The 10,767-nt window shown below is 35.5% G+C and overlaps 1 protein-coding gene across 1 annotated transcript in view; it reads left to right on the plus strand.

Moving 5' to 3' along the window:
• Positions 1–8,236: 8,236 nt before the first annotated feature.
• The window catches only part of LOC144978894 (uncharacterized), a gene marked incomplete in the record, with an annotated part of 106,328 nt that continues 103,797 nt past the window's right edge, over positions 8,237–10,767 (plus strand). Inside the window, 1 exon segment of the mRNA XM_078925488.1 lies at positions 8,237–8,348.

The following is a 10,767-nucleotide window of genomic DNA, read 5'->3' on the forward strand; positions in this document are numbered from 1 at the left end:
CAGGGTCTCATATAACAGAAACGTAGAATTGTCACCAATTACAAAGCTCACAAAATATCCTAAGACATTCAACCTGGACAAGTTACCATGTAACTAACCAGAGAGTCAAATTACCCCACTCCTGGAAATACTGATGATTCCGGAGATCTGACATCCATGTAAATGACAGAATCATGCACGGTGGCGATAGTGTTTTGTGTCAGACATGATGGAGCGCTTCAGTTAAAAAAGTTAATCCGATCGGAGCTTAATGACACATAAACTAGACTAAATATTTATTTAAATGAAAATTTAAAAAATTCAATACCTGATTCTGTTACCAGTCTTCATGCGAACCCATTGTGGGATGGGTCTGTTCTGCTTCAACTTTCGGCCCATCTTGCATTTAATTTTGAATGTTTTGTGGGTAGCCTGAAAAACAAATTAGAAATGAATAATTAGCAACCCACTAAAGAAGTGTCGGTCCTGGGTGCTTTGGCAGAGCACTTAACTTATTCACAGACTGGATCCTAGCAATTACCAAACCCACAGGATAAATATGACATTTGTATACATTTCTACACCCGCATGCTACAAGCACGTAAGTACCCCACAGACTAAAAACACTTAGGTTTTCCGGGCTGACAAGATACTGCCTGCTTGACACACTCAGATTTTGGGAATTGCTCTTTCTTGAGTGCACAAAGCCAATGATAGACATCACATGCTGCCTGTTAGACGCAATGGCATAGCTGCCAACTTTTCAAAAATAAAATAAGGAACGCTCATTTGGCCCGGGATGAAGGGATGACGTGTGCCGCCCCGAAGCCCCCCCACCCCCCCTCATCGAATCGCAACATATAAAAGTCAGCCTTTTTAATTACTATTACTAACACTAACAAGTTTAAGATAACAGAGGCCAGTCCAAATGTTGCTAAATTATCGGGTTTAGTACCAGCACATTCGAATCATTAAAATGACAATTTCCACAATGAAATCAAAATTTCAGAACAGACAATATAAAGAAAGAATTCAACTGCCTCAACTTTGATAAGGACCAATACACAAGAAGCACAATTGTAAAATAAATGAAATAACTTAAGATGGTTAGAAATGCATAACTGCCAACCTGGTACATCACTTGAGAGGGCGTTTTGGGGTAAAAATTAGCTGAGTTCAGATAAAAAGTAGACGATTGCATATATGTTTTCTTTCATGCAACATAATGGTCTTTAAGTGGTATACTATAATAGTAGTTATAGTAAAATGCACCTCCAAATATTAGAGAATTCCTACTTCTTTACTTTGACAAGATAAACACACCTAAAAATGGAGTATACTTATTTTTCTTGAACCTAAACCGTTACAAAATCTTGCTTGAAAAAAAAAAATAATTAAAATCAGACGAAGATGTTTTTTAAAGGGATTAAATTTATATATTTCATAAATTAATAAAGGGAAATAATCATTGTCATGCTTAATCAATATAAGCAATTGATTTTCTGATTGAATACCTTCCAACCAAAGAGGTGGATTTAATTTTATTCTTAATTAAAATAATATTTGTAACAAATAGTGAAAGTATCAATACTGTCTTAGAATATTCAAAGTATACCGAGGCTAACATCCATATTCTATGCAAATCTCCAATACATTATGAAAGGTTTGAGTAAAATACAGGCGTCATATAGACGAATGGAACTTTTTTAATTGTTGAAAATCATTTATGATAGAGGTATAATTCAAATTAAAGAGCTACACAAATGGAGTTTATGCTCTCACTGGACACCAATAATAATGATAATAATAATAACAATAATAGTAGTAGTAATAGTAATAATAATGGATGGCTCTTTTACCACAAATTAGTCAAAAATTACAAAATACGGATTTTTAGCTAAAAATAAGGACTTACGGACTCGGAAAGTCAAATACAGAACAAATCCGTTTTTAACGGAATGGTTGGCAGCTTTGCAATAATGAGAACAGTAAATTATCATATTCCTGACAGATCCCTCTTAAATTGTAAAATAGTATTATATAAACGTGCTAATTGCTTTTACTTATTTATCTTTTCCCTTCCTAGTCTTCCTTCAATGCCAGACGAGGAAGTGAATGAAGACAAGAATGGGACATGTGTCATGACTATTATGTAAAATCTTACGGTCTTGGTTTACACAAGACATAGACACTTCGATTCTGATATTGACACTGTTTAAATACGTACTCCAGCACCAAGCTGATAAATAGCACAATAACATGCCCCGATTTTATGACGAGTATGAGAGATTGGTCTCAGAAAAAAATATCCAAAGTTGTCACGTACCTAAGGATGGATTTCAATGATGTCTCATTGCCTAGAGACTACAGACTTCAGGAGGAATTATCTAATCGTTTGGTATTTTTTATGTTTAAATCAGCGCCAAATGTGTAACCCTTAGGTAGTCTGATTTCAGTCTATGGACAAATGCTGATTAGCCATTGGAAAAGTGAAGTGCTAGTTTTGGGTTATAGTTATAAAGTTTTCTTTTGGTGTGATTGACATCGACGTAGACACATTCTATCAAAAATTATAAATTGATAAAAAGCACCTGGCACCAACAGTACAGCTTTTATAATTTTCTTTCCAAAACTGGGAGTCCAGTCAACTACGTATGTATTTTTAACTGCCACTGAGCAATGTGAGCGTCAAAGTGATGTATTACCACAGAGTGATATTAATATTAATTAATACATTCATTTTCTCTTCTTTTTCATTGTCTCCTTTCTCCCTCTCTGTGCCATTTTCTCCTTTTTTTCTCTCACACTCATTGTTATCAATATTACAGTCTTTCTTACATTTTCTGCTTTCTCTCTCACCCATTCCCTCTTTTAACTTTCAGTTTTAGCCACAGACTGTGCCAGTTGGTAAATAGTCAACTACCTACTATATTAACTGCCACGTGGTGACATCAATTGGTTTATTGTATTCCTTATTATCATTATTTGACACTCTCTTCACTCAGTATCCAATTTGAGATCAGTCGTAAAATTGTTATTCACGATCTAAAAAAGCTGTTATTATCATCACTGTTATATCAATTACTCTATATAATGTGGAAGGACGGAGACATTCCGAAAGCTCCTACATCCCAGTATTCTTTCAATTTGTATTTTCACCGTTGATCTTTTGTCACGCGTTTATTTATTCAATTTGTCATCATATAGAAGCATTTAAAAAACTCGAGAGAATTTTGAAAGTTTAAAATTGCCTATTTGACCATTGATTTGATCCTCGGCTGCCAATCTGATCTGTGAAGTATTGAAATGTAGTGCAAAGCAGTCTGAGGGTATTTTTTTCTATTAGGATTAGCTCATGACCGGAGGATTTTTTTTTCTATTAGGGTTAGTCATAAGTCTTAACAAAGGTGCTAGTGCGTTTGTTTTTCCTATTAGTAGGGTTAGTTAAAGATACTAGGTTGTATTTTATCTTAGGGTTAGTTGAGGGAATATTATTTTAGCTGTTTCCCTTTGTAGGAGCTTTTTTTGTGGCAAGGCATAGTTTCACAGCACGCCTAAAGAGGGTATTTATTTTTTTTATCGCCGGGAGACCCCACCCCTCTTTATTATTGGACGAAAACCCCCGAACCCCTCTTCAACACTAACTAAAGATACTATACTATAGCCCTGATAAAAAAAAATGTATGGGCTAAAATATTAAGTAATATAAATATAATTGCTGTGAAACTACGTAAGTCCTGCCATGAAAATTCAGTTTTCAAATGACAGTAAAAAATCCGGTTTACTATGCAGTATACCATCCCAATGATAAAACCGTTTGAATTTTGTTCATCGGTTAGGCCTATACCTATAGAAGCAGTTATTCAACTTTCTATACCTTAAAAATACCCAAAAAATTACAATAGGCATAGGAATCGGGCTGAAACAAAACGAAATTGTATTCCCCTGTACCACTGTGACGTCACAAGGCTAAGACAAGAGCCAATGAACGGCGCTGACCACGGCAGTCCAAGCTGAAATGTCATTACTTTGGTAGATTTTGAAATGAGTGTGATTTTATGGAATGCTCAAATGGTATCAGTTTCAGGGAAGCAATTTTGATAGTGAAAATGGAATTTTATGTTTCAAGGGAATTTTTTCATGAACGATGACTATGACTATAGGTAGTCGCATCGCCCGTGGCTGAGCCGCTGATCGAGCCCCGATATCGATGTTACGGCTCTGGAGTGAAAATTGTGTTTACCGGTGAACATAGTTTTACTTCCATTGCCGTGGAATCGCTTCCTGTGCACTAATTTCGTCACTTCCGGTCTCATTTTAAAGAGGAGAAGCCAGCGCATCAGGCGGCGTTTTCAGATTTTTAATCCGTTCATTCTTTGTTCAGATGCCAGCTGTTTGAAAATTTGGTAAGTTTTAACTTCATTTTAAATACATTTTTCATTATATTACCTATTTTTAATTAATGTTATATTATTCGCCAACCATTTTTCTCTATTTGTGTGAATTTTGGTGGTGATTGATGCTGGCGAAAGCGTCTTTTAGTGACTTTAAATACGATGCGTGTTCATGAAGTTGGCGACGGCCAACCAGGATTGCCTCTCGATGTATCCCCGAGTCTCCTGTGTACAGTGCAGTCTGTAAACTATCGACTGCGTTTGCTTTTGTGACTTGTATAAATAATTTCAAGCTAAATAATTGCTGTAAAAAGACTGAAAATAGTCCCATCCATAATTTTAGTTTTATTTTATGAATGAATGTTGAAACTGAAATGACTTTTTAACTGGGATGATACCGGACAACTAAAAATTATGTTCCACTGATATTATTTTTTATCTTTTATTTTTGTTTGTTCTGCAGGTTAAGTGTGTTGGTTTAATTTAATGTGGTTAATTTCAATACAAATAATACAGAATAGCATGATAGAGCCAATTCAAGTATATTTCATTCATTACTTTACTCTTTACCACAACAAAAATTATTATATACCTTTTAATTTTGTTGATTTAATCATAATCGAAGTACTTTTTTTGTTTTCAGAGTCAGACGTTCATTATGACACCACATTTTCATGTTTCATTTCCTGCCTTGTATTTTTAAATATGAAATTGACATAACAACATGAATTTGATTGTCTGCCACCTCCAACTCCAGTCGTCTGCCGCCTCGAACTCCAGTCGTCTGTCTTGTATTTTTAAATATGAGATTGAAATAACAACATGAATTTGATTGTCTGCCACCTCCAACTCCAGTCGTCTGCCGTCTCGAACTCCAGTCGTCTGTCTTGTATTTTTAAATATGAGATTGAAATAACAACATGAATTTGATTGTCTGCCACCTCCAGCTCCTATAATCTGCCTTGTATTTTTGAATATATGAAATTGTAATAACAACATGAATTTGATTGTCTGCCACCTCCAACTCCCGTCGTCTGCCGCCTCCAGCTCCAATAATCTGCCTTGTATTTCTAAATATGAAATTGAAATAACAACATGAATTTGATTGTCTGCCACCTCCAACTCCCGTCATCTGCCTCCTCCAGCTCCAATAATCCGCCTTGTGTTTTTAAATATGAAATTGAAATAACAACATGAATTTGATTGTCTGCCACCTCCAACTCCAGTCGTCTGCCGCCTCTAACTCCAGTCGTCTGTCTTGTATTTTTAAATATGAGACTGAAATAACGACATGAATTTGATTGTCTGCCACCTCCAACTCCCGTCGACTGCCTCCTCCAGCTCCAATAATCTGCCTTGTATTTTAAATATGAAATTGAAGTAACAACATGAATTCGATCGTCAGTCTCCCCCAACTACTTCTGTATCATTGCTTGGACTTCGATGTATTTATTCAGTATCATTACCTGGATATTGCCTGTGTCTACATTCCATGCAGCCAACAACCCAGAGTGCCTAGATTTTGTTGTCTTCTGTCTTTTGCCACATATCAGCCATCTTATGGATTTAAGCGAGTCAGTACGTGAGTACCCTTTAATCTGTTCTCTTAGTGATGTTGAATGCAAAGCAATTATCAAATTTTCTAAAGTTCATTTCAATTTTAATGTAGTTTAATAGTTAGTCATATGATACATCTCTTCGAGATGTTCAGTTTGATATATGACATGCCTATGTTGCAGAAAGTTTGCAAAGTGTCGGTATTTATCGGCTTATTGTTTGTTATTATGTAATCTGTTACGTAATATTCAATTTTGCATTTTCAGGTTAAGTTTTCTCTACCACTCTTATGTAGTTCTTGTTTTTAATTTTGCATTTTTATCACTGACCATGTTTGCATATATAAAGCGGCAAGCTTGTTTCTCCCGAGTACTGTTGGTGCCCAAATGTCTTGTCCAAGGATGCAAAAACATTGGGCAGTACATTTGCAAGTTGCATTTACTGACACTTGTTCAACTTTATTTCTAGCCCTGTTCATTGTTTTTTTGTTTTTTTTTTCTTCTCTCCGAATACCAGTCATCTTTCGTCTGTTGCTCATTTGCCAATGCCAAATATTAAGTGCCTTCCCCAAGGACACAACTTTAGTGTCTAAATTCATACGTTTACGCTCCTTTCCTCTTGTTTTAACAATTTTTGTGTTCAAAATTAATCATAGCCATAGTATTGTAAGCATGCTCTGGAAGAAGACCACCCTCAAATCTGTTTTTAAAGTTATTATCCGTTCCTCGCGTCTTTTTTTTTCATTTTCTAGGGTTATGTAATTGCATGACGTTGCATAATATTGCATAATAATCATTTAATTTTTTTAAAATTTGCTTCGTCTTTCCTTTGCGATCATTTTGATATATGGTTTTATATGTATTCCACCCCAAATAACCGTGATTTTCCATTTCCCCCGCTTTTCGGTTGCTCTCTGGTCACAGTTTTAGTTTCTTTTTTCCTCTTAAATTATATTAAGTATTTTGGTCCACTTTTGCGGACTACTAATCCCGTAACTTTGGTTCTAATTGTCACATTGTCATAATTTTGGTACCATTGAAAAGTGTATTTCTTGCAGAATAGCATGAGACTATTTTGAAAACAATTGCTGCAATCTCAAATTTTCATGCAACTACCTAATGACTATGACAAACATCTTGATTTTCTTGCCCACTAAACTTAAGCTATCTTTCCATTACAATAATATTCTCTAAAGAAATTTAAGGAGGGTACTTATTAATTGTACCAAATTATAGAGCGTTCAATTTCAACAATGCCCTTTATTTTTGGTGTTTAATTTATCAAATTCTGTAAATAAACTCACCGGGGATCTCTCAATTTAACCAAGCCTACAGCTCACAAACGATAACTAGCGGTCACACAGGTGAGAATGGGGACCATCATTTAAGTGCCCTCCCATCAGTTTACAGGTTACTTCAACAGAAGTTTACCTATTATTTTTAGTTTGGAAATAAAAAGACGCCAGACAGAAGAGTCAAATTTGTCAAAAAAAGGCTGAAGGGGTTGAAGGGGGGAGTGTACGAAGGGTAAGTGAAAGTGGAAGACAGTGGAGTATCCCCCCCCCCCTCCCAGCAACTCTTTAGCGGGGAATATGGGGATAGCAAAATTCAGCCTGACTAGCTGAAAATTGAGACCTATGCAAATTTTATAAAGCAGAAGTGAGTCTTTGCTTTCTACTTTCATTTTCAATTGGAAATCAAGTCACGGATTTCAAGACTTGTTGGGGGAAAAACAAGACATACCGCGCATCATATTACATTGGATATGACAATAGAATAACAAGAAACTGAAAAGAATTTGGCTCTTCACAAGATGAAATGTAATTAAAGAGAAATTTATGGATTTATAATCCCACCCACCATTTTCGGGATACTTGATAGACAAATATCCAAGGAAAGAGGACGGAAACGGAAATAGGAAAACGAAAACAAATATTTTCTTCGAACCGACTTAAAAATACTGCATTATCAATTACAATAACATGATGATAAATTTATCTTGTATTTTATTTAGAATTATTAATATTAACTGCCTTCGTAGAAAATTATATTTCAAAATTCAATAATACTTGAGCAAAAAACTATTCGGTGCGGAGATTTCTTCATAGAGACTTAGCGGCGTGATACACTAAATGGTCACTTAAAACATATTGTATAGTCATCGTTGATTAGAAAATTTAACTAACTACAGTTTGAATAAGCTTTTATCATATGATAAAATTGTATTTTTAAAGTCTGTATTAACTTAACTTTTTTGCTTTGCTTTTTAAAATTAAAACTATTTTGTTTATCGCACTTACTCTAGGCGTCTTTTTGAGTGATCAGGTTACCGTTTTGAACTTGTACTGGTTTCATTTACTTGGACCCAATACAGTTGTTTGAGATTGACTAAATCACAAACAAGTCAAGATGATTTAATGTAAAGCTTTTTGTTCCATGTCACTTTTTCTTAGTTATGCTATTAAATCAAGAAGGCAATGTTTGGATTAGCAATGGACCAACTGTCTATGGCGAGAGGCTCCGAATAAATATGTATTTATATTTTTATGAAGTAATTCTCAATTATTTATTTTAGTCAACAAATAACGCAAATGCTTTCCTGGCTTTAATTGGTTACCTACCTGAAACAAACGAAAGCGACGTCAGACCTCTTTACATCATTTGAAGAATGCGTTTCACGATGTTTATATTCCAATCCAATTCAATCCAAAATATTTGCAGCTTCATGCGATGAAGATTGACGGAACCAAGTGTGGTGGGTTGGCGTTGACGAAATATCTATCTACTGGTTTTAAACTAGTCGAGATAACTATAGAACATTATTGGTTGCTGTTCTATGCGCGAACGGTACTGAGGCAGAACGACTGTTTGTGTGCATTGATTGTAGAATATAGCAGTGCATCTGCATTTTATTTTCTTCCGTGGTTGTTGCAGAGGATGCAGTTTATCAATGATTACACTATGATTAAACATGTCTTTGTTTTGAAAGGATAAATATAATAGTTTAAACTCAATGCTCACAATAATTCCTGCTTACCATCCTTCTCTCCTCCTCCTCCTCCTCCTCCTCCTCCTCCTGCTCCTCCTCCTCCTGCTCCTCCTCCTTCCTTTTCTTCTTTTCTTCTTCTTCTTCTTCTTCTTCTTCTTCTTCTTCTTCTTCTTCTTCTTCTTCTTCTTCTTCTTCTTCTTCTTCTTCTTCTTCTTCTTCTTCTTCTTCTTCGTCTTTGTTTATTCAAAGTATGTTAACATTGTCAATGCAGAAGAAATATATATATATACTCAAGCAATAGTAATAGTATGAGTCCATTGTCTGTCAAAAAGTGCCAAATTTATTTTTATTCAGGGTTAGAGTGGGAGGGGAAGTATCATTGGTTTTAATGGAAAAAGAAGAAAGCACCCTCAAAGCTAACTCTACCACATATTGATCTGTTATGGTGTGTGTGTGTGTGTGTGCGTGCGAGTGTGTGTGTGTTTGTGTGTGTGTGTGTGTGTGTGAGTATGCATACGCATGTGTGCAAGTGTTTTAACTTCTATTATTGGTACAGACAGTCCCACTATCCAACGTAAGTTCCGTCAATCTGGTTTGGGCTGTGCCACAGTCCAGTACCACTTGCTACATAAAAATATTCCTTTCACTTAAACTGTATACCGATCTCTCATATAGCTATGTCTATTTAGATTGATATACAAGGTATCGAATTATAGATCTTTTTATTATATCTATTTGATATGCGGATTGTCCTATACATTATGATTAACTTCCGTGAAATTCAAGACTTTCAAGCTACCGATCACAGGGCTCAGAAATTAATAACCAAAAACGCAGCAAAATTGTTACCACATAGACGTATTTAATCCTGATTTTTTCAAACTATATAGCATGCTGATAAAGAAAGACACAATTAGAGATTTTGTGTAAACTTAAACACTTTCTGTAACCAAAATCCTTATTCTTTTTTCTTTCTCGCTTGACTTGAATACTAAATATATTATGTGATGGATTGAAGACAAAATTTACAAAAACAAACCGCGTCATTTAAATTTTAAAAAAAAGTTCTTCAGAGCCATTCGGCCCATGGAGCTGAAGATTATCCCAGTTTCTGTAGCGTGAAACAGACAATAGCAATTGCATGCTATCCTTTGGATAGGATGCCAGTCTATCGCCAAATACTTTCCACCAAATCTAACAGACTCAACTACCCATTCACTGCTGTGTGGACAGAGTGGGGGGGGGGGGGGGGGGGTCAGAAAAAAACAATCTGGACTGTACCCTGGATCGATCTCGGTCCCTTTGAGTGTGAAGTGAGTGCTCTACCAACTGAGCTATCAGGACCCGTCATTGAAATTTATATAAATATAATTTTTATGATGAAGATATTCCCTGCAAAAGTCTAATTTTTACTGGTGTTTTTTAATTAATTTTTTTTTTCAGCTTTGCGTGGATTTGTAGCTCAGCAGTAATGTGTATTGTCTTATCAAGAAAGTCAAGCAATATTAAACGTAGTCATTAGCTGCAGGGGTGACAGGTATCATGAAAAATTCTGGACCTGATGGTATGTCCTTTTGTAAGGCTCTTAATATACATCACTCCACTCAACTCAGTGTGAATGGGAACCTGGCTATAGGTAGTGATGGATATTGTAAGAGAGTGTTAGTACAAAAAAAAAGGATATCTAACAGGTGACTGGTACTGTATGATAAGGAAATATGATTCCATATGGCCTCCTGGGGCAATAAAAGAAACACTGTGAAGGGCATTGAGCATGGTAAGCATGTGAACATGCGCTATTTTAGATGTTCAAAAATGTATTTATATCATACACATGTTGCCAAATTTC

This window comes from Berghia stephanieae, chromosome 8 (genome assembly GCF_034508935.2).
Source record: "Berghia stephanieae isolate SIO BIC M18660-M18661 chromosome 8, UCSD_Bste_1.3, whole genome shotgun sequence".
Lineage (NCBI taxonomy): Eukaryota > Metazoa > Mollusca > Gastropoda > Nudibranchia > Aeolidiidae > Berghia > Berghia stephanieae.